At 35.7% G+C, this 22,779-nt stretch overlaps 1 protein-coding gene across 1 annotated transcript in view; it reads right to left on the reverse strand.

Annotated features, from left to right (window-relative positions):
• The window catches only part of LOC140445579 (cyclin-dependent kinase 2-like), an 80,242-nt gene that overhangs the window by 56,356 nt on the left and 1,107 nt on the right, over positions 1–22,779 (reverse strand). The window lies entirely within an intron of this gene.

Raw genomic sequence — 22,779 nt, forward strand, 5'->3', positions numbered from 1 at the left:
TAATTGGTAGCAGAGCGCGGTTTGTGTTATAGTTACAACCCGGCATTTAGATACAGATGTCCAGTGGAATTTTGGTTTATTTATTGTGAACCGTTTCTCTTGACGAATTGTGAATGGTCTGTGAGTAATATTTCATTATCTAACCTTGAATACATATATGTTTTGTTGATTTTGAATCGTTTTGATCTCTCTCAATTGATTACTGCTAACAACTAAATATTTATATTACTATAGTCAGAATCCAGAAATCTAGGCAGTAAATTCTTGGAAGTAATAGTGATGGTTCATTGCTATTGTAGGTCTTCCAATGGCGTACGAAAAATATCATAAGAAGTTACGACAAAGCTACTTGTATTAAATAAATATGTACCTATTTATAATTATGTTAATTTTAATATGATTATTGTTCACATTTGGGTTATATATATTAATATATGTAATATACATGGTGTTTGGTAACGAATGGCCATAACTTAATCTTAGATTCCTGAGATTAAAATAGGCCGATTTAAACTAACTTACTTTGGTACGAAAGTTGATAATAACCAAAATAAATGGGGTCAAAGTTAAACTTTTATTTTTAAATATTTCGTGATAGGCATGGGATAACAACACGAAATTTGGTAAGCTGGAGTTTTTTGGGACGAGAAATCAAAATTCGCCACTAAAAATGATGAAGGACGCCACATACATCTTTCAGTGCTCGTTTAATACGTTCAATTTTTTTTATCTCCCACTCAACATACTTTTAGAATCAAAACTTTTATTCTCTTAATATTTTTACTTAGAAAAGATATAATACATCGATGTGTAACCCATTACTTTTTATTATTGTTTTATAAATTTGAATTAATTACAATAAATAATAATTTTAGTTTAGAAGGTAATAGTTACACCTCCCTAAAACCGCGATAGTCGGTGAAAGTCGGCTACTCAGGTATTCAGTTGTTTTGCTATCGAAGTAAACAGTCGTGTGATGACGATGAGTAGAATACTATTTTGCTGACGTCACGTTGCCCAGCAACCGTCGATTCTATTCGTCGTTGCTACGCAACGTGACGTCAGCAAAATAGTATTCTACTCATCGTGGCCCCACCGCAGGACATGACTCACATATCGATTAGATTATCTAAGCAGTGAACACTTATTTTACTGTTGTGAGTAATATGGAAAGTGAAAGCAGTAAAAGTAAACGATGTACAAATTTTTCGATGGGAGAAAAAACTATTATATTCAATGTGTATTGTGGACTCCGTGAAAGGAATAAAAGTATGTCGGTCAACGATGTAGTTACCCTGTGTAGTGATTTGACTAAAGTTTCGACGAGAAGTGTATACAGAATTGTAAACAATTTTAAACAAAGTGAAGGCAAATTGAATGATGGACCTGTTGAAACCATTGAAACCAGAGGTAGAAAACGCATTCAGCTTGAAGATCATACCAAATATGCTATTGGGAGGAAATTCCATGCTTTCCTTTTTCGGAACGAAATTCCAACCTTAAAGAAAGTTGAAGTTAAAATAAATTCCGATAATTCAATACCCAAAATATCACGACGTGTTTTATTGCCAACATTAGAACAAATGAACATTAAATATATAAAAAGAAGCAGGAATAGTGTTCTTTTAGAAAAATATGAAATTGTTTTGTGGCGGAGAAATTACTTACAAAAAATCTCCGAGAGTATTGTCGTGAAGGACGAAAAGTATACTATTTAGATGAAACTTGGCTAAATCAAGGTCATACTGTCTCAAAGGTGTGGCAAGATTTGGAAATTAAAAGTCGTCGACAAGCCTTCATTGAAGAGCTTTCATTAGGATTAAAAACACCAGTGGGTAAAGGACGGAGGCTCATAATAACACATATAGGCACCGATTCGGGTTTTTTGGCCAACGGCTTGTTACTATTCGAATCCAAGAAAACCAACGATTACCATGAGGAAATGGACGCTCAAAGATTCGAAGGTTGGTTTTCAAATATTCTACCAAGCCTTGAAGCAAATTCTGTCGTTGTTATGGACAATGCGTCATACCACAGTCGACGGTTGGAGCCATCACCAACGACTGCCTGGCGAAAAGGTGAAATAATCAACTGGCTCTCTCAAAAAAATATACCATTCAATGACAACATGTTGAAAGTACAATTATTAAACCTCGCGAGGATACATATACCCGTTTTCAAGAAATATGCAGTCGATGAAATGGCTTGTGCAAACAACATAATTGTACATCGCCTCCCTCCTTATCATTGTGAGCTGAACCCTATCGAGCTTATATGGGCTCAAATAAAAAACCAAGTGGCAAGGGAAAACTTGAGTTTTAAAATGAAGGAGGTGAAGTGCTTGTTAGCTACTGCCATACAAAATGTCACACCTGAGTCTTGGAAAAATTATATAAGACACACTATAAAAGAAGAAGATAGAATGTGGGACTTAGACACAAGAGTGGATATTTTGGTTGAACCATTAATTATCAATGTAAATAATAGTGATCGCGATAGCTCTTCATCAGCCGACGAGTCGCCTTTATACGATGATTAATATTTTAACTTCCTGTGGAGGTCGAACCATTTTATTAAGATTACTTTCGTATGTAAGTAAGTTTGTTTTGTTAACCTAGTTTTCAAACTAAAATACATTTTGTACCAATATACTTTGCTCTTAAAAAAATGAATACTTCTTATATATATTAGGTATATTCGATTCGATTTATTTTATTTAATTATAATATATATGTGTGAGTGTTTATATGTTCACTAAAAGTAAAAGTTCACTTCATGTAATCGGCAAGTTCCGAATTGGATTTTCATAATTATGTAAATTAGTATATTTAAAATATAAGTAATTCCAATGAAAAGAAACCTTTCATTGAAATAACAGCAGGGTAAATCTCTCTACCTGCCTTTTTGTTAATTAATTTTTGTAACAAACAAAAAATGTCATTAAAAAAAGTTATAGTTTGTCATTAAATGTCATAGAAAGTTTCTTTGTCTCGTATGTTTTGTACAAAATTATGGAATTTGAAAGTAAGTGTTTTTTTTGTGATAAGAAGTATACACTTTAAAGTTAAATATAAGTCTCATATCATATTATATTAAGATTAATTTTTAAAAGTCACCGCAACAGTGTGAACGATACGCTACTGAATGCTAAGCTAGGAAGTCAATGAGCAATTTATCTCTCTCTATATTATGACAACGTTGATCTACTATTCCTTTCTACCGGTCCTAGAATGCGATGTTGTCATGTATGACTTTTACAAAGAATATTATCGTACTTTAGATGTTTTCTATATATAAGTATTGTATATAAATATAATATTATACATAAATATTGATGTTACTAAATACATTTTATTATATACCTTAACAAATACAAAACGATCATTAATATGATAATTTTGCTGCATGCCAATGATTAAATGATAAATTGCTAGAATATCTATCATTACCAACTGGCAACGATGTTGTTGGTTTATCGCATTCACAGTTCGGAGAATTTACTGCCTACAAATTTGATTCTCAAGTATAGAATATTTATTTAAAATCAAAATGACTGATTTAGCAACATATAAACAGAAAAGATGTGCTTTAAAGGCAAAATTAAGACATTTTGCTAAATTTATAGGACACTTAAGTGCAACAGAAATAGTTATGAGTACAGACTTAATTGAGATTGATGAAAGGCTTAATCCTTTAAATGAAATAAAAAGAGAATTTAATAATATTCAAGGGGCAATCGAATCTATGGTTGACGATGGAATGCTACAGGACGAATTTGAAGTACGAAATAGATTCCATGATGAAATTTATGATCAGGTCTCCATTGCAAAAGAATTTTTAACTAAACACAAAGATGATCATGACAGTTCTCATAGCAATCAAAGTTTAAATGTTGAGGCTGCAAATACTGGGATGACTTTAAATAATTTACGTCTGCCTACAATTAATTTACCTAAATTTGATGGGTCGTACCCAAATTGGCTTGAATTCAGGGACATATTTAGGTCGTTAATTCACGAGAATGATTTAGTAAGTGATGTACAAAAATTGCATTATTTAAGAGCATCTTTAGAAGGTGATGCTTCTTTGGTAATTAAATGTCTTGAAATATCTTCTGCAAATTATATTGTTGCTTGGAATGCATTGTTATATTGATATGATAATAATAAGTTGTTAATTCATCATCATGTTAAGACATTATTTAGTAGCGAATCGGTAAGTACAGAATCTGCAAGTGGTTTAAGAAAACTTATTGATGATTTCTCTAAAAATATCAGATCTCTTCATCAGTTAAACCAACCTGTCTCGCACTGGGACACACTTTACTTAATAACCTCCAAATTGGACAGTGTTACTTTAAGGGAATGGGAAAAGGCTAAGGCTGAATTAGATGAACCAAAATTTGACAATATAAAATCGTTTTTAAAGGCTAGGGCTGACACGCTTGAAATGATTCAACAAAATCAGACGGTGAAAAGAAAAATTTCAAGAGGGTTTCTCACAATTGATAATTCGAATGATAGCCGATCATGCATCTTATGCGGAGGCAATCACTATTTACAAAATTGTGATCAACTTTTAAACTTATCTGTGTTTGATCGCGACAGAAAGGTAAGAATGTTAAAATTATGTAAAAATTGTTTAAAAAAAGGTCACCATGGTAAAATGTGTCAACGTGGAACATGTAAAAAATGTCATAGAAAACATCACACATTATTACATCATGAACAAGTTTCATTAACTAAACGCGATCAATCTAATAGCAATGTACATCATTCTGAAGATGAGCATAAGGTAAATGAAGGCGAAATCGAGGGATCTTCACCTACTACAACAGATTTATCTCTTAATAATTTGCAACATAGTGGGCCAGTAATGCAACAGTCTTTTTTCAATTTTATTGCGATTCAGACAACACAAATATGTTGTATGTGCCGATATTAACAAAATGTTTCGTCAAGTTATGATAAATCCAGAACAACGTTGTTTTCAAAGAATATTATGGAGAGAACATCCTGATGATGTTCTAAAGACATATGAACTCAAAACGGTTACATATGGTACAACATCGGCATCATATCTCGAAATTCGATGTCTTCTTCAATTGGCGGAAGATAATCAAAGTAAGTATCCAGAAATGTCTAAAATTATTAAGAATGATTTTTATGTGGATGATCTTTTAAGCGGCGCTGACAAGTTAGAAGATGCAACAGAAATTTGTATTATTGTTAAGGAAATATTAAAACAGGGCGGTTTTCATCTTAGAAAATTCTATTCAAATGATAAACGTGTACTTAAAGAGGAAGAAACCATCAATGAAGAGCACCACGTGCTATCTTTTGCAAATCATGAAAATACGAAGACGCTAGGAATAACATGGAAACCTCACAATGATAAGCTAATATATCAAATTACACAACAAAAGGAGACATGCATTTCAAAGAGAAGCATTCTTTCAAATGTGGCACAAATATTCGATCCGCTAGGGCTCTTAGCGCCTTGCATAATATTAACAAAAATCTTCTTACAAAGATTATGGCTCTGTAAAAGAAGCTAGCCTGGGAGGACAAGGTACCAGAAGACATTTGCACATACTGGCAAGAAATTAAAAGACAGTTACCTGAACTTAATAATATAAATATAAACAGACGAGTTATATGCAACGATGCAGTTAACATTGAACTGCATGGATTTTCTGACGCTTCAGAAAAGGCCTACGGGGCTTCTATATATAATACATCCACCAATCAAGATGGTGAAATATACTCAAATCTTCTGTGTGCCAAATCGAAGGTGGCACCCTTGAAAACGATTACCCTACCACGACTTAAACTACTTTACTTTATCGTGTCCGGACATGTCATTCATAAAATTTCGGCCCAGTATCGGGCTACGTCGGTTCCATCTTTGTTGGCGAGCCACAAATCTTCGAGGGTACATCGATGAAGACAGTTTCTGCATGTAAGATGTTCCATATTCTGTGTTTCTCCACAGTCACAGTTCACATCATCTTGGTCGATTTTTCCCCATTTTGCCATGTTTGATTTTACTGAAGCGACCCCCGTTCTTATCCGATTCATAGTTTTCCACGTTTTAAAGTCTAGGGACTGGCCGGTCCATTGAACCTGGGGAAGAGGAAAATACTCAGGCGGTTCATCCTGCACTGTTCCAAGGAAGCTTTTCCTAGATTTTAGTCGCTTTCGTGGTGTTCGAGCTTTGTATAGGGCATGCCGCTCGTCCGCGATCTGTTTAATTTTCTCTATGTGCTCTGCAACGCCTCTGCGTGTTGAGGGTTCTGTAAAACCCGCTGCTTTATATAGATTTGAGAGTGGCGTTGGTTTCATGCACCCCGTTACTATCCTGCATGTCTCATTTAGCGCAGTATCAACTTGTTTGGTGTGGGTAGATCTTCCCCAAACGGGGCACGCATATTCAGCAGTTGAGAAACACAGTGCCTGTGCCGTTGTTCTTAAAACGCCAGGACGTGCGCCCCATTTACTTCCCGTTAGCTTTCTGAGTATGCTGTTCCTAGTTGTTACTTTCCCTTTCGTTTTTATGCAATGTTGTTTGTAGGTGAGGGACCGGTCCAGAGTTACTCCAAGATATATAGGTTGGTTTGTATGTTCTAATGTTTTACCATTCCACACAATTTGGAGTTTTCTCTTGGCTTCCTTTGCGCGAAGGTGGAAAGCGCAGACTTGGGTTTTAGAGGGATTGGGTCTCAGGGAATTTTGCAGGTAGTACGCTGTCATTGTTTTTAATGCAGTTTCGAGTTTCTTCTCCACTTCTTCAAAACTATTTCCTTGAGCACATATTGCAAGATCGTCAGCATAGAGGAAGTGTTTGGTTTCGGTCGGCGTAGGTTGGTCGTTTGTGTATATATTGAAGAGCATTGGTGCTAAAACACTTCCCTGTGGAAGGCCATTTTTTTGAACTCTCCACCTACTTACTTTACCCTCCAGCATAACGAAAAAACGTCTGTTTTGCAGTAAGGAATATACGACCTTACCCAGATGGTGGTCATTGAGAGTGTCGTATAATTTGTGGAGCAATGTTTTGTGCCTTACTGTGTCATAAGCTGCTGTCAAATCTACGAAAGCAGCCCCTGTTATAAGTTTTTCTTCAAAGCCCTTTTCAATGTGTTCTGTTAGTGCGAGGACTTGACCGGTGCAAGATTTGCCGGGTCTGAATCCTCCTTGTTGTGGGATGAGGTGCTTGTCGACATTTTTTTCTATTCTGGCGAGTATGAGTCTATCGTATAGTTTAAAAAAGTGACACAACAGCGAGATAAGTCTGTAGCTACTGGGGTTTTCTGGGTCCTTTCCTGGTTTTAACAAGGCTATTACTTTAGATTTCCTCCATGATTTTGGAATTTCGCAGGTTTTGCAGCACGTGTTATAAAATTGCAAGATCCAGTTTTTTGCTCCTTGGCCTAGATGCTTTATTTGTTTACTGCATGCACTTGCTTTATTTGTTCACTTGAACTACTAGCAGCCTTGATTCTAGCTAGGCTAGTAAAACAAGTCAAAGATTCACTGCGGGTTAATTTTGATAAAGTTGGTTTGTGGTCTGATTCAACGATTGTCTTGAATTGGCTAAAGCATTCACCAAATCAGTTAAAAACATTTGTTAGTAATCGTGTTTCTGAGATTCAAAATTTAACCGTTTTAGACTTATGACGCCATGTCCCATCTAAACAAAATCCAAGTGATTTAGTGTCTAGAGGTGTAAAACCGGGTAAGTTGGTCAATGATTCATTTTGGTGGAATGGCCCAAGATTCTTGTTGGAGAGTGAAATTAAATGGCCAAAAATGTGTGCAATGAATACAAGTTTACCGGATATTCGTAAAGCAAAGGGATTCTTAGTTCAAACAGTACAAATGAATGAAAATTTTAGTAACAAATATTCTGATATATAGAATCTGAAAAGAGTCATGGCATATTTGCTTAGATTTAAGTATAATTGCATGGCAAGGTCACATGGTCTTTCAAGGAAAAGGGGTGTATTAGAATTAACTGAGTTAGCACATGCACTTCAATGTATAGTGAAAATATCTCAAAGGGGGTACTTTTCAACAGAAATAAGCAAATTACAAAGGAACAAAAATCTGAAAGATAGTAAAATCTAAACCCATTTCTAGATAATATTGGCATTTTAAGAGTCGGTGGTAGATTAAACAATTCTATATTTTCATTCGAAAAAAAAAACATCCAATAATACTATCAGCTCAGAGTCATATTTCTCAATTATTAGTAAGACAAACTCATCTTAAATTGCTACATACAGGGCCGCAACATACATTAGCAAGTGTTCGCGATCAATTTTGGATTGTAGGAGGTAGAGTTCTAGTTAAAAATGTAGTTAAACAATGCATCCCATTCTTCAAATTCAAACCTACTACTATAAGGCCTATTATGGCAGCACTACCTGAAATGCGTCTGAATTCAAGACAACCATTTGAACACGTAGGAGTTGATTATGCTGGTCCTATAATGATTAAAAATAGAGCAGGACGAGGAAACAAGGTTTACAAATCTTATATATGTTTATTTATTTGTTGTGTGACAAAGGCCATACATATTGAGTTAGTCACGAATTTAACTACAACTGGTTTTATGCTCTCATTAAAACGATTTATATCCCGTAGAGGTAAGCCATCTTACTATAGCGACAATGGAACTAATTTCTTGGGGACAAGAAACATGTTAAAAGAGTTAGGCAATTTCATTAAAAATAATAAGGATGAGCTGACCGAAGCTTCCCATAAAATTGATATTAATTGGAAATTCACTCCCCCATTTCCCCCTCATTTTGGAGGGCTATGGGAGGCAGGAATCAAAAGCATTAAGAACCATCTTCGTCGAGTTGCGAAATATCTCATTTTGACATACGAACAGCTTTCTACTCTATTAATTGAGATCGAGGCAATTTTAAACTCACGTCCTTTATCCTCACTTTCCGATTCAGTTCATGACTTTAACCCATTGACACCATCCCACTTCCATATATGGCAGCGTTGGAGCAAGGAGTATGTTAGTAAACTTCAACAAAGGACTAAGTGGAAGTTAAATTTCGATTCATTGAGAACGGGTTCCCTAGTTATAATTAAAGACCATCAACCTCCGTTGAAGTGGAAACTGGGACGTGTGGAGAATCTTCATGTTGGCAACGATGGAGTAGCTCGAGTGACTACTATACGGACCGCAGATGGAATAATCAAGAGATCATTCTCAAAAATGTGTCCACTACCAGTGGAAGTGTAAAAACACACAAACAATTGAAATGTATCTTGTTGTTTTTGTTTATTTTTAAATGTTACTGTTAGTTCAGGTACATTTCAAGTTTGAAAGGCATCTCTTTCAAGGCGGGGAGCATGTTTGGAATTCACGGACAATAAAACAAAGTGGCAACATTGTGCGCCCAAACTCGGTACCAGCATTTTGAAGCGACGCAACGGCGATCGGCGAGGGGGAACGAGAACAACCATAGACGATTCACAAGGCTTTTCATTTAATTTCAGTTTAAATTAATTTTTTTATGTAAATATATCAGAAATAAAATTTATTTTATAATCACTTCTCTTCTAAAGTTAATAACTTCGACTATTTCGTCAACAATATATATATATATATATATATATATATATATATATATATATATATATATATATATGTATATTATATATATATATATATATATATATATATATATATATATATATATAACAAAACCACAAGTTTATTAGGGCTGCAGTCAGAAGTACATTAAACGTCACAATTAAAATAATAATAAAAGCATAGGACAGACCCACTAAGTCACTACATGTAAAATGTATTTTAAAATTTAATATGTTGTTTATTATTTAAACAATCAGTTATTTTAACATCATAAGCGTTTACCTTTTTGTTTGTTTTTAAATTAAATTCAAATATATCTTGTTTAAATTTTTGACATCTTTTATATCATTTATTGCATGATTATTCTTTTTGATTTGTATAGACTCTAGGAGCCCCCTCTTCTTCCTATTATGTTCACTTTTTAGGGTCTTGGTTTTGTCAAAATCAAATTTATGTTTATTTTCGTTTTCATGTTTTGTGAAGGCGGTTGAGTTTTTTTTTGTATTATTTGTGGGAACGTATTCTTGAGTTAAGGAGCTGACTGGTTTGTCCAATATATATTCCATCACAATTTGAGCAGGGAATTTCATACACAACATGCGATTTTTTTTAACAGAGGGGTTTTTGTTATTAGTCTTGTAAAATTCTTTTTCAAAAGATTGTGCCCTTTATGAGCAACCGTAATGTTATGTTTAGACAGAAGATTTGCAATTTGTTCTGATAACCCTTTTATATAGGGGAGAGACATATAGTTTTTCTTTACCGTGTTGGTTTTATTGTTATTACTGTTATTGTAAAATTTATCGTTAATCGCAGTCGCGATTTGAAAGTGTTGTCGATAAGGTGGTGTGGGTATTGTTACGATAAATATACTGGCCTAACTTTTATGACTAATTATTCTGTTTTATTGTAGAAATTTCGGTGGAAGTCTAGAACCAAAATTATGGTGAATGAGCCGGCTAAGCTTCTCGATCTTTCGATGCTGTTCTAGTATATCAGGATTTCGTATATAAATACAACATTTTTATATGGAGGGACAGTTAATTCTCAAGACCCGCGCTCGCGAATTTGTTACGTACGGATATAATAAATTATTGTCAGATAAGTTAATATAAATAAAGAAATAAATTAAATCCGTAAGTGTTATAAATATTGAACCTTTTAATAAATTCACAACAAATGGTGTCAGAAGTGAGATCGAACATAAATTAGACTTATAATAATAATACAAGTGAATATAAAATAAATTGTGAAAATGGCTACGATTTATGAGCTGACAGTGACTAATTTAAGAAGACATCTTGAAGACAGAGAATTATCTTCCACCGGAAAAAAGGCTGAGTTAGTCCAACGACTAAAGAACGCTTTGCTAGAAGAAGGACTAGATCCAGAGACTTATATATTTGAAGACAAACATGATGCTGTCATCTCGTCGATTTCGAAATTGGAGAACAAAGTTTCTGACGATATTTCGAAAGTTTCTTCTGATGTAGCCAAAGTATCCGGCGACATCGCTTCTTTAGAAAGCAAAGTTTCTAACGAGATTTCTTCTCTGGAAAGCAAAGTCTCTGCTAACATCTCTTCGGAAATCTCTAAAGTCACTTCTGAGATGTCTGCCCTGGACGATAGAATATCTTCGTTAAAAAACCAAGTTGCTGCCGATATGTTGGCCTTCGAAGAAAAGATATGGAAAGAGATGGAAAAGAAGATGGAGGAAACCGGGACAGCAGAGAGAGGAAACAATCCAATTACAGTGGAGATAAAAGAAGACGAGACGAAATGTAAGTTGGAGACACGGCCGAAATTTGAAGGAAGTGGAGGTTCTATTCATGTTAAAGTCCCAACTTTCGACGGAAAATCATCATGGAACAACTACATGAAACAGTTCGAATCAGCCGCAAGAGCAAATGGATGGTCTGAAAAAGAAAAGGCGGTAAACCTGACTATCGCTCTTCGAGGAGATGCCTTAGATGTGCTTCAGACCATAGCAGTAGAGGAGACCGATGATTTCGAACAACTGAAGAAGAGGTTAAATATGCGATATGGCCACGAACATTTGGAGCATGTATATCAGTCGCAGCTTAAAAATCGTAGACAGAAGAAAGATGAGGCTCTTCAAGAATATGAGGTAGATATTGCCAGATTAGTACGATATGCTTATCCAACAGCTCCCGAAGACATGATGGAAAAATTGGCCGTTCAAACGTTTATTGATGGTCTTCGTGATCATGAAATGCAGAGAACACTACGATTAGCTCGTCACAAGACGCTGGTTGATGTCTTATCCGCCGCCCTCGAATACGAGTCAGCTACGCAGGCCTCTGGTGGGTACAGTAAAGTTAGGACTGTAAAAGAGGAAGGAGATGAAGATAAACTTGACCAGCTCGTTAATATGATGAAAAGCATGACATATAAGAAAACGAAGACCATCAGATGCTGGAATTGTGGCGAAATAGGACACGTGCGAAGCTCCTGTAAGCACCCTAGGTACGACGCAAATCAAGAAACTCACCATCAGGAAAACTAGAACGGGTCAGCCTTAGGGGGGCAGCTTCGACCCAGAACTTTTCCAAAGACCCTCTCATACTAATAGCTTCTTTGAAATGTCGTGAAGATAGTGTATATGTAGATGGAGACATAAATGGTAAAAAGCATACGTTGTTGGTGGATACCGGAGCGACCAGAACCATTATACGCCCGACAGTTATAAACAGCCGAAAGAAACTGTTACCAACGAGGTTGCGACTTCGGACCGCTACAGGTGAAAATGCTAACATTCATGGAGAAATCCAGGTACAATTGGGAATTGGAGCAGAAAAGTTCGTCCATACTGTTATAGTTGCTGACATCGAAGAGGATGTTATATTAGGAATGGACGTAATGAATATGCATGGATTCCAATTGGATTTTAAGAATAAGGTAATCAAAGTTGGCAACGAAGAGGTATTTCTCCATCCACATAATGACAACACTGTGCAAGCAGCCATTACAGAAGATACAGTCGTGCCTGCGAGAAGCGAAACGATCATAGTAGCGCGACTACAGGGAATTGTAGACGAAGGGACACCTGTTATGATGGAGCCTTGGAACCACGACGATGAGGTTGGCCGTGGAATCATAATTGGAAAGGAATTGGTGACTTCGGCCAAAGAAATTCCTGTGAGACTTATCAATGTCAATGACTACCCAGTGACCATCAAGAAAGAGACAAAGGTAGGAACTTGTGTACCTGTGACATCCATAATCCGTCAGGCGACAACATCTGATAATTCCAACGACAAATTCGACCAAATGGTTGCAGTTGCAGGACAGTCTCTAAATCAGATGGAGAAAAGGAAATTAAGGGAATTTCTTCGGCAGTATCGTGATATTTTCGTACCGAAAGGAGGAAAGACGGGAAGAACTACCGTTGTTAAGCATAAAATTGATACTGGTAATGCTAAGCCAATTCGTCAAACAGCTCGACGATTACCACAGGCGAAGAGAGAGGAAGCTGAAACGATTGTTCAGGAAATGAAGAAAGACGGGGTGATAGAACCTTCTACGAGCCCATGGGTCTCTCCGGTGGTCCTGGTTAAGAAGAAAGACGGAACGACGAGGTTCTGTGTGGATTACCGTTTGCTGAACAACGTTACCAAGAAAGATAGTTATCCTCTGCCTCGGATCGATGACACATTGGACACATTGGCTGGAAGTAAATTGTTTTCTACTTTGGATTTGAAGTCTGGATACTGGCAGGTAGAAATGGACCCAGTAGATAAAGAAAAGACAGCCTTCACCACAGGATCTGGATTGTGGCAATTCAACGTTATGCCATTTGGACTCTGTAATGCTCCTGCGACATTTGAGAGGCTTATGGAAAATGTGTTGAGAGGGTTATCTTGGAAAACATGCCTGGTTTATTTGGATGACATAATCGTCTTGGGGGAGACATTCGAAGAACATCTGAAGAATTTAGAAAACGTTTTTAATCGACTTAAAGCTGCCCAATTGATGTTAAACCCCAAGAAGTGCCAGCTATTTCAAGGTAAAGTCAATTATCTGGGTCATATAGTCAGTAAAGAAGGAGTGGCCGTGGATAAGGGAAAAATCGATTCCATTAAGGAATGGCCAAAACCAACTGACAAACATCAAGTGAGAAGTTTTCTTGGACTATGTACTTACTACCGGAGGTTTATTAAGAAGTTTGCAGATATCGCTAAGCCATTAACGCGACTTACAGAGGAAGCAAGAGAATACCGCTGGGATATAGACTGCCAAAATGCCTTTGAAACGTTGAAAAAGCATTTAATAACAGCACCAATTTTGGGGTATCCACTGCCAGAAGGAGAGTTCATCTTAGATACGGATGCAAGTAATGTGGGAATTGGAGGAGTGCTGTCTCAGATTCAAGGAGGGCAGGAACGAGTCCTCGGATATTTTAGTAAAGTTCTTTCAAAACCTGAGCGGAATTATTGCGTCACGAGAAGAGAACTTCTAGCAGTAGTTAAATCAGTAGAGCACTTCTATCAATACCTCTATGGAAGGAAGTTTTTAATCCGAACCGACCATGCCGCCCTTAAGTGGTTGATGCAGTTTAAGAATCCAGAGGGTCAGATAGCCAGGTGGATCGAACGACTCCAAGAATACGATTTTAAGATTGAGCACCGAGCCGGAGTTAGCCACAGAAATGCTGATTCTCTTTCCAGAAGGCCATGCCCCGCAGAGTGTTCCCACTGCAACAAAACGGAATCCAAGGAAGCAGCAGTGCTAAGAACGACGATTATCAACGACGACTGGACGCCTACTAAGATAAGGGAAGAACAAGAGAGAGATCCAGTTATACAGAAAATCCGAAAATGGAAAGAGGAAAACCGTCGACCACCTTGGCAGGAAATATCAAACCTATGCTCAGTAGTTAAGACGTATTGGGCCCAGTGGGACTCATTTATCATCGAAGATGGCTTGCTTAAACGAGTCCTGGAAAATGATGACGGTTCAGAGAAGAGAAGACAGTTGGTGATCCCAAAGAGCAGAATAGCCGAAGTACTTCGTCAGTTACACGACAGTCCATCGGGAGGGCATTTTGGTGTAAGGAAAACCCTTCAGCGAATTCGGGAACGGTTTTATTGGATGAACAGTTCCGACGACGTAAAAGACTGGTGTAAGAAATGTACTATTTGTGCTACGAGTAACGGGCCTCACCGGAAAAGGAGAGCTCCTATGAGACAATATAATGTTGGAAGCCCGTTTGAAAGAATAGCTTTGGACATTGCAGGGCCATTTCCAGAAAGTGAAAATGGGGGCAAGTACATGTTGGTAGTAATGGATTACTTCACTAAGTGGGTCGAGATTTACGCACTTCCAGACCAGAAGGCCGCCACCGTTGCAGATAAGTTGATCCAAGAATATATCAGCCGATTTGGAGTGCCTTTGGAGATCCATAGTGACCAAGGCAGGAACTTCGAAAGTGATCTATTCCAAGGAATATGTGATAGACTAGGCATGAAGAAAACAAGAACTACCGCGTATCATCCGCAATCGGATGGTATGGTAGAACGAATGAATAGGACAGTTGGCAAGTATTTGACAAAGATGGTGTCCGATCATCAGCGAGACTGGGACCAATACCTTCCGTTCTTCACAATGGCCTACAGATCTGCTGTTAACGAATCAACGGGCCAGACACCAGCCAGAGTCCTATTCGGACGCGAAATGCGACTACCTTGTGATCTAGAATTTGGGTGGCGACCTGGAGAAGATGTAGCAGGTGAAGATTATGTGATCGAATTACGAAGAAGAATGGACGATGTACATGAGTTGGTCCGTTCCCACCTTCAGATCGCTAGCGACCGAATGAAGAAACGGTACGATACACAAGCCGAAAAGGGTTGCTTTAAGAAGAACGACAAAGTATGGCTGTATAATCCCAAGAAGCGAAAAGGTTGTTCTCCCAAATTGCAGCAGTTTTGGGAAGGTCCATACCTCATCATGGAGAAGATCAACGATGTCATCTACCGAATAAGCAAGATTCCGAGGGGAAAGCCGATGATAGTACACCATAACCGGTTGGCATCTTTCGAAGGTGACCACGACGTAGATGAAGAAGTGGAAGTAAACCAAGTCCAAGATGTGTCTGACCTCACGTTTGAGGAATTCATGGGTGCCTATGGAGGTACCGGTAAAGCGAGACATGGTGTTACCACTGAAGAAAAGCAAGATCTACTCTCTCTCCCCGATGACTACTCGCTGGCCCTTACCATCCCGGCCAGTATCAAAGACGCACCAGGGTTGGCATCCGTCTTTCGAAGGAAGTTTGGTCGAGTTGCAGAACTTCAATGCCAAGTGCCAGCTCCCGGTAAAACCTTGAAACTCCAAGATGCATCACGTTACCTTTTCTACCTGGTAACAAAAGACACTGCCCGTGACCAACCTACCTACCGAGATGTATGGGAAGCCTTACTTCAATTGAGAGGGCACGTACTAGAGTCCGACGTGCAAAAGTTAGCCATGCCAAAGTTGGAGTGCCGCCAATTAGATTGGAGGGTTATCCGAAATATGGTGGAGGAGATCTTTAAAGACACCGAAGTCCAGGTGTTAGTCTGTTGCAATCCGCATAGTTACTGGTGCGGAGAGAAAACCGTCCCTTGTCATTTTTACACAACTGGAAGTTGTAAAAGAGGGTCCAGTTGCCGATACCAGCATACAGTTCCGGTTCCAGTCCCGACAAGGTTCCAGGAGGAACCATCTTTTAAGAGGGGGGCAATGTTACGATAAATATACTGGCCTAACTTTTATGACTAATTATTCTGTTTTATTGTAGAAATTTCGGTGGAAGTCTAGAACCAAAATTATGGTGAATGAGCCGGCTAAGCTTCTCGATCTTTCGATGCTGTTCTAGTATATCAGGATTTCGTATATAAATACAACATTTTTATATGGAGGGACAGTTAATTCTCAAGACCCGCGCTCGCGAATTTGTTACGTACGGATATAATAAATTATTGTCAGATAAGTTAATATAAATAAAGAAATAAATTAAATCCGTAAGTGTTATAAATATTGAACCTTTTAATAAATTCACAACAGTATGAATTAAGTGTTAGTGCTGTTTTTGCTTTTTTTAATGGCCTGAGGTTTATTGATAGGATCGAATAATCTAATAGCTCTATCGGCGAGTCCGATAACTACAGATTTCTTTTGAGACAAGGGATGATGAGAGTTGAAATTCAGATATCTCGACGACCAGGTTTTTTTGGTGTACCATTAAGTAGTTATAGTGCTGCTTTCTCTATGTAAAGTTAGGTCCAGAAAATTAATTTGACAATTTTTTTCAACTTCTAATGTGAAATTTAGTTTTTGGTGAAAGTTATTGAATTCATTTAGTAAAATATCCATTTGATCCTCTGGTGCTGCACTCAAGCAGTCATGTATATACATGCTGGTAAGTCAAAAGTTTCTCTTTTAAACCTTATTATGTCGTTGATAAAATGTTTTTTAGTCAATATTATTTCTTGAAAAAGGCATGGATTTCCTGCTGAAACGTCGAAAAAAGAAAATAAAAATGTCTTAGTATCATGACAATTATATATATATATATATATATATATATATATATATATATATATATATATCCATCCATCCATCCAATGGCGCTACAGCCCAAATCGGGCCTTGGCCTCCTTCAACAGGCTTCTCCAACCATCTCTATTTACCGCTGTTCTTTTCCATGAACGCGTTCCCAGGCAGTTCCTGGCATCCTCATCGACTTCATATATATATATATATATATATATATATATATATATATATATATATATATATATATATATATATATATATATATATATATATATATATATATATATATATATATATATATATAATATAAGGATGTTAAGTAAGTTTTTTTGTTTATAATTTACTTATATTATTTTTCTTGGAGGTGAAAGAGTGTTTACATCCATATTTAATAAATGTAACAGACAATTAATAATCGTTAATAAACCTAACCCACACAATAATTAATACAGCGGAAGTGAAACACAAATAATGACGATGTAAACAGTGTCTTAGAAGGTCTAGTTTCGTACGACATTGCTTGCATTGAGTGATAATGCGACCTTGGATTCCATCTCTTAAACGGTCGGGGTATAGTCTGAGTGAACCATCAGTTATAGTTTTAGATAATGCACCTTACCATTCGAAGATTTTGGAGAAACAACCAAAACAGTCGTGGAACGTACCGAGCATAAAAAATTGATAAGTTAAAAATAATATCAATTTTCCGGAATAAGAGATACTGGAAATTTCAAAACGTAATGAAAAACCAACAGTTTATATAGTTGACCAAATTGTATCAAGTTATGGACATCAAGTTCTACAGTTATCGCCGTATTACTGCCAGTTTAATCCCATTGAACACATCTGGGGTATATGTAAAACGAATTGATGATAATCACGTTGGATACAGTGGATACAGAGATGATGCAGTTAGGGAAATGTGACAAGAAGCTCTTAAAACTGCAACTCCAGAAATATGGGCCAAAACTGTAAATAAATGTGAAAAATTAATAGAAGAGTGGTGGATCCGGGAAAATAAAATTAATGAAATTAATCCAGTGATTATAAATTTACATAATGATAGCGGTAGTAAATTTAGTGACTATGATGATGATTTATAAATTTAAATAATCAGTAAGTACACTATTATAATGTTATTTACAAAATAATTGTACAGCAGGTTAACCATTATATTTATACATTCATTATTAGCCAAATAAACAATAATATTTAAAAGTCTATTTGAATTTTTGCTACTCATTTAATACAAATTAACTCTAAAACTGATACTACAGTGAAAATATTCTAAACAAAGTAAGTAATTAAAAATATTATGGAGAACTCCAGTGCAGTTTACCATACCTTTTACTACAACGAAAGGTTTTCTGCGAATTCCATTAATTGTTTAGGAGGTATAAGTTGGTTGAATGTACTGTACTCCATGTAGTATGTGATCAGACGATCTGTCGTTTCATTGCGTTCTTTTTGTTTTTATTTTTCCACACCTCTGCGCGATCCATTTCACTGAGTAATGCATTCCTTCCATATCCGCGGTAAGAAAGCTGTGCTTCCAAAAATGTTATATTTTGTTATGTACATCAGGCATTCAGAAAACAATTATAAAATAATCAAAATACAGATATTCACAGGCAAATCCCATAAGTCCTGTAAACCACTATGTAAACATAAATGTGAATACAAGATATTCATATTATTCCTACACTGTTTCTTAAGAGGTCGTATTCTTCCCCTCTGCATTAATGTGGATTAGCCCATAAGAAGTGTAGAGGTTACAAAAATTAGAGGAAACAGTTGACTTTTCTCATAGTGAAAACCAATAAATTTGCAGATAGTGGGAGTGAATATTTACCAGATGGAGAAAGTAGTTGATGAAGATGTAAGTTTAGAGAATCATGACAACTTCAATGAAAACAATCAGAATAATATTGAAAAAATTATAGTGATATACAAATCCAGTAGGTAAAAACTCAATTCCTCCCCAAGTTACATAAATTTGATGATATCCAGAGTGGAGTAAAGAACATAACAGAAGAACCAAAGGTAATAGATTATTTTTTGAAAATTTTTACTGAAGATACAGCCAGATTTATAATTGACGAAACTAAAATAAATGATAAATGGAAACATCTTAATTTAAATGAGTTTTTTATATTTCTTGAATTCACTATGCTCATGGTCAGAAAGAAAAAACTTGAAGTGAAGAAGAATAGGTCAACGGATCCTCTTTGGTACTCCTCAGTTTTTGGCAAAAAAATGTCAAGAGAAAAGTACTTACAAATTATGAAATATCTGCATTTCTCTAACAATATACAAGCAAAAGCAGGAGATCGCTTGAATAAAATAAGTGAGAAATAATTGTAGAGTAAATTGGATCAATTCTGACATTTTTTGCATAAAGAAAATAGTTGTTCTTGACAAAATTGATCCTACTACTGAAGGACATGAGGATAAGTAGCATTGATTGCATGAGGAAGACTGGTATAAAAAATAATTTCTCCACATATCTGTGTACTAAATTTCCATGCTATGTTGTCCAGACTATACCTATGTCACTTGCCAAGTTTCAAGTCTTATACATGAGATTTTAAGGAGCGTTTTTATCTTATGTACATTATATATGAAAACTGGTCAATCATGCATAGAGCGAACCTAGCCCTCAGCAAATTGAAGACTTGGATGGGAAGCAGGGACCTCATACTGGCGGCCGAGAAGGCTGAAGCTATTATCCTCAAAGTGGTCCTGGTCCACTCTACAATACTCTATGTGGCACTGGTATGGCAACAAGTGCTTAACACCAAGAAATATAGGAAAAAGCTAAAAAAGCCCAAAAAAAAGCATTGCTAGGGGTAGTATGTGCATACAGAATATTAACAGTGGCCATACAAGTGATCCCAGGGGTGTTACTTGGATGAGTGTATTGATTCCAAATATTGCAGACTAGACTTAATTGGTAGGTAGGGAGCTATGGTTGCATGTGTGAATCCAACACACACCAGGGCACCCTTAAAATGACACAGGCTGGTACAGTCTTTAGAAGATTTCTCTCCACCTCCTTCCCAATAAAAAACATAAGTTTTTTTATATAGTACCATTTTTATATTACAACATTTATTTTAATTTCAGATATGAGTATTAAGTGAAAAGCCACGCCATGTCAAATGATTTATGCAGATTACAAGAAAGGCATTTTCCATAATTAGTTCCAGGAACTAAAAAGATAAAAACTGCTTCCAGAAGATGTATGTGTTCACATACAAAAGACAATAACAAAAAACGAAAGGTATCTAGATACATGTACAAAGAATATGATGTAGGTTTGTATATGGTTCCATAATTAGAGAAATATCATACTAAAGAAACATTTTTAAAAATATGTTCTTTAAAAAATAAATTTTATTTTTAAAGTTTTTAGTTTTTTTCAAAGTGTTCGATAAAATATATGTATAAAACATTCTTTAAAATAAAAAATTCATATGTCTTTACTGAATAAAGATTCATTAAACAAGTCCTTAATTTTTTTATTCTGACTGATTTGTGTCCACAAGGCACACTAAAAACTACTGTCTGTGGGACACTGCAAGGGAAAATAGGTACCGTCTAAAAGAGTTAAGATATTTGTAAATAGTAAAGTAAATAAAAATGATAAATTTATGAAATGCCCCCTCTCCCCTACAATTTAAAATATCTCCAAAACTGGTATAGGTATAGGAAACACCTAGGACAAATGCACTTATCAAGATGTACCAAATGACATTTTACTCTTTAGATGTCTCTCTATGGTTGGTACTACAACTTAAAAGTATTCATTGTTATTTAAAAAGTTATAAACAATTAAAAACACCAAAAAGGGTCGAAAAAATTCAAAAGTTTGTCATTTTGTTTGTATGAAAATGTTTCATAGCCAATTCAATATAGGATATGAAACAATTTTGTTTTTGCTTTCGGATGATTAATTTCCAAAAAAATGATGACAACCACCAACTAATTGGACAAGTTTGGGCAGCCATTTTCAGTAGTAGTTTAATGTATTGACTTTCACCTGTAAAAAGTTTGATTTTCAAATATCTTTTGTACTACAGTATACTCTCTTTAGAACAAACACGGTTATTATGAGGTTTCGCTTATATCAAGGTATATTAGATGTCCCATGAAATTTCTGTTTAACAATAACCCTCTATAGCGAGGTAAATTTGGTTATAACGAGAGAAAATAAGATCAAAAAACGTGTTTTTTAGGTTTTTGGCCCGGCCATGGCTATAAATAAATACCCTTTTTAACTGCCGCCCGCAATAAACTTAACTGTCCCCCGCAATAAACTTCTTTACAATAAATACAACTATTTCACATCTTTAGAAAATATGATAGATAGAATAATACTGGACAATTTAAAGCAGTCAAAAATGACAGATTTTTTCCAATTGCAGAAGCAATAGTTTATGTTATCCTTGAAAATAGGCTTTATACAGATTTTTTGTTTTAACATATATCATTGACAATAAAAGTAAACAACTCTCTTTTGTTTTAATGTATTTCATTGACAATAAAAGTAAATAACTTTTTTTCAAAAACGCCATTCAAACAATATTTAGCATCTTATATTGCTCTGAATGGCTGCTTCACTATAGGAATTTAATGTTTTAGATAACATATTGTATGCACATTATTATTGTTGTCTGATATAACAAGATCGGCTTATAACGAGGTAATTAGTCTGCCACTTCAGTTCTCGTTATAGAGGGAGTCTACTGTATAAATAAAATTTATTTTAAAAAAATATGGTTTTTGTAGGAACCTGGCCTTAAGACATAACATATTAAGACATATCTTGTCAAATACAATATTACATCTCCCCTAAAAACAATGATTACATTATTTATTAATTAGTCTATATTAAACAGTATGAATAATTAATATAACTAAATACCTATTATACCTTACCTAAATTATGATAATCAAAGCTGAAAGTTACTTCTGCAATTATTAGTGATGACTGTTAGTGGAACTATAAGCTGAATCATGTGGTGCTACGTTTTAAATAAAGTAGGACACTCACAAGATTCAGCTCACCATTCCACAAACATATTAGTAGATTAAATTGCTGGATGAGTTAGCCCTTGATGTAATATAAGATTGTTAACATGAAAAGTAATGATGCTATAAAACTGTTAAAAGATAGTATAGTGAAACCTCTACTTAACATCTTCAAATAAAAGAATTCTACAATACAAATGAATACTTGAAACATTCTAGAAGAATTTTATAAAGTGTTTAGTAAATAAATGACCCATCCTATAAATAGGACAGATAAGAATAAGGTATAACAAAATAAAAATTTAGAACATTGCATAAGGGCTGCAGATACATCATTTCCATAGATTTGTCAATGGGACATCACATTCATACACACCATATGATAATGCATGGCACTCCCATGACTGGCTCTGGAACTAAGTATATTGCAGCTGATGTTTTTCTGCACAGTTTACCAGCTCTTTGATTGCTGTGTATTACCTGGTGACCTGAAACCCATACCAGTGACAGTGATATGTTCTGCCAGTCTGCCAGCTAAATTGCTTGTTGACAAGTTCAAAAAACTTA

Source organism: Diabrotica undecimpunctata, chromosome 7 (assembly GCF_040954645.1).
Source record: "Diabrotica undecimpunctata isolate CICGRU chromosome 7, icDiaUnde3, whole genome shotgun sequence".
NCBI classification, from domain to species: domain Eukaryota; kingdom Metazoa; phylum Arthropoda; class Insecta; order Coleoptera; family Chrysomelidae; genus Diabrotica; species Diabrotica undecimpunctata.